This window comes from Austrofundulus limnaeus, unplaced genomic scaffold (assembly GCF_001266775.1).
Source record: "Austrofundulus limnaeus strain Quisiro unplaced genomic scaffold, Austrofundulus_limnaeus-1.0 Scaffold338, whole genome shotgun sequence".
Classification (NCBI taxonomy): Eukaryota; Metazoa; Chordata; class Actinopteri; order Cyprinodontiformes; family Rivulidae; genus Austrofundulus; species Austrofundulus limnaeus.
The window spans coordinates 603,274-605,352 of NW_013952740.1; positions in this window are offsets into that span (position 1 = coordinate 603,274).

The following is a 2,079-nucleotide window of genomic DNA, read 5'->3' on the forward strand; positions in this document are numbered from 1 at the left end:
CGGCCCGCGGGCCGCCAGTTGAATAGCCCATATATATAGATATTTCTACTAAATATTTTACTTTATTTCTTTTTTATATTTTTTCTGTCCCAAAAAAATGTGGTGGGGCCCTAGAACCCTCTTGTGACCAGCCGCCAATGGGTGAACATGTCAGMGTTGTTTAAATGTGTTTTATTTGCAGATGACACTACATTTTTGTACAAAAAAAATAAAAATAAAAATACTTTTTAAAAATGCAGAAAGTATTTTATTTCTATTTAACTTTGACTTGATTTTATTCCATCTTTTCATTGTTCAGAAATATATCAATAGAAATGTATCCAGAAAAATGGAGCCCATGGATAGAGTGAGTTTGATTGATGAGAAGTGTAAATATAAACCATTCTGACATCCCATTGAATTGAACTCACTCCATCACACCTGTATGACACAAATCACAAGGGGGGGGGGGGGCACTATAGCAGTGTTTCCCAATTTTTTTACACTTGTATACCTCCTGAGCCTTTTTGTCATACTACTAGTACCCCCTCAGAAACATGTAATGATGATTATCCAAAACTATAATGTACTACAAGTGATTATTAAATGAAAATTATTTATTTAACCCCTTAGAACATTTAAATCTCCGACATTTTATACTTTTCAACTCAAATTAAACAAAGATTAAAACGTTACTTTGAAAGTGAATAAGTAATTAAATAAATAAACCAGGTAATGGCAGGTGAAAAAAGCAGCAGCGTCCAAAATACATCAGAAACTCGCCCAAATGAACAAATTCCGTGAGATGCTGGGTTTTATACTGGATTTCATTTTCTGTTAATTCCGTGATTCTGTCTATATTTTCTGCATTGTGGAAATCATAGGGCCCTACGATATTTATTTTTTACACACCTGGGAAATTTTTCCGCGTACACTTAGGGGTACACMTACCCCTGGCTGGAAATCACAGCACAATAAAACCCTTTTTWAAGTGTACATTAGTTTTACTTTTATYCTTMAAGTAGTTTTAAAACCAGTACTTTTATACTTTTACTTGAGTAAAAAGCTTAAGTTGATACTTTTACTTCCAAAAAAGGATTTTTAAACCCTAGTATCTATACTTCTACTTAAGTAATGAATGTGGATACATTTGACACKTCTGCGTTTAGCTGGCAAGCAGACGGAGCGACTGGAGAGGACGCTTTTCTCCACTGACTGTCAGATGCTGATTGGATGWGGATGGGCTRGTGATGCGGCGACTGGATGGAGCAGATGAGGTAGATTAMTCTTRCAGAGTTGAACTTTCATCTAAACTCCATTTGTCTGTTTGCTTTACTACTTTTGTGTCAAGTTTCAGTCWCTTTTTATTTAGTCACTTACGTTTTTCTTATTTATCTTTCGTGAAGTTATTTAAGTCCTTCTAAATCCTTTAACTCTTATTATTTTAGCCTGAGACRCTTCCTTTGTTCTGACCCAGATGTTTCCATTTCTTGTCCAAATAGCTATCATCTTTTTTTGTTTTGTTTTTTCAATAACCTTGCCTAACCTGCAATGTTTCCATTTTTTGTTAGATGTTCATTAATATATTTTATCATTAATATATTTATTCGCTTCAGTTTTTTGTGTGCATTATTTCTTGCTTTCCTGCTAATGAACCTGACAATGATGGATGGTATGATTTTTTGTGATTTAGCAGGTAAGGTGTGACAGATGGAATTGTCCTCATGTTGAATGTGAATGTCTTTGTTTTGTAAAAAAAAAAGTCACTACTTCCTGCAGACTTTTCAGTTCTTCTTGTGAAGAGTCTTCTGTGGTGTTTAGGTTTGCTGTAAACCACTTTGTTTTGGTTTTTAACATCAAATTCCAATGAATTATATTTGTTTGTGGTTGCAATGTGACAAAATATGGAAAAGTTCAAGGGGTATGAATACTTTTGCAAATCACTGTAACATCAGATGTAAATTACCCTTAGGCTAAATCTGGTGCAATGCATCAAATGTTTTTTTTATATTTATGTTTTAGTTGCATACTCTCCTGATTAAAGATACACTGCTCAAAAAATAAAGGGAACACTTAAACAATGCACGCTAAGTCCAAGTA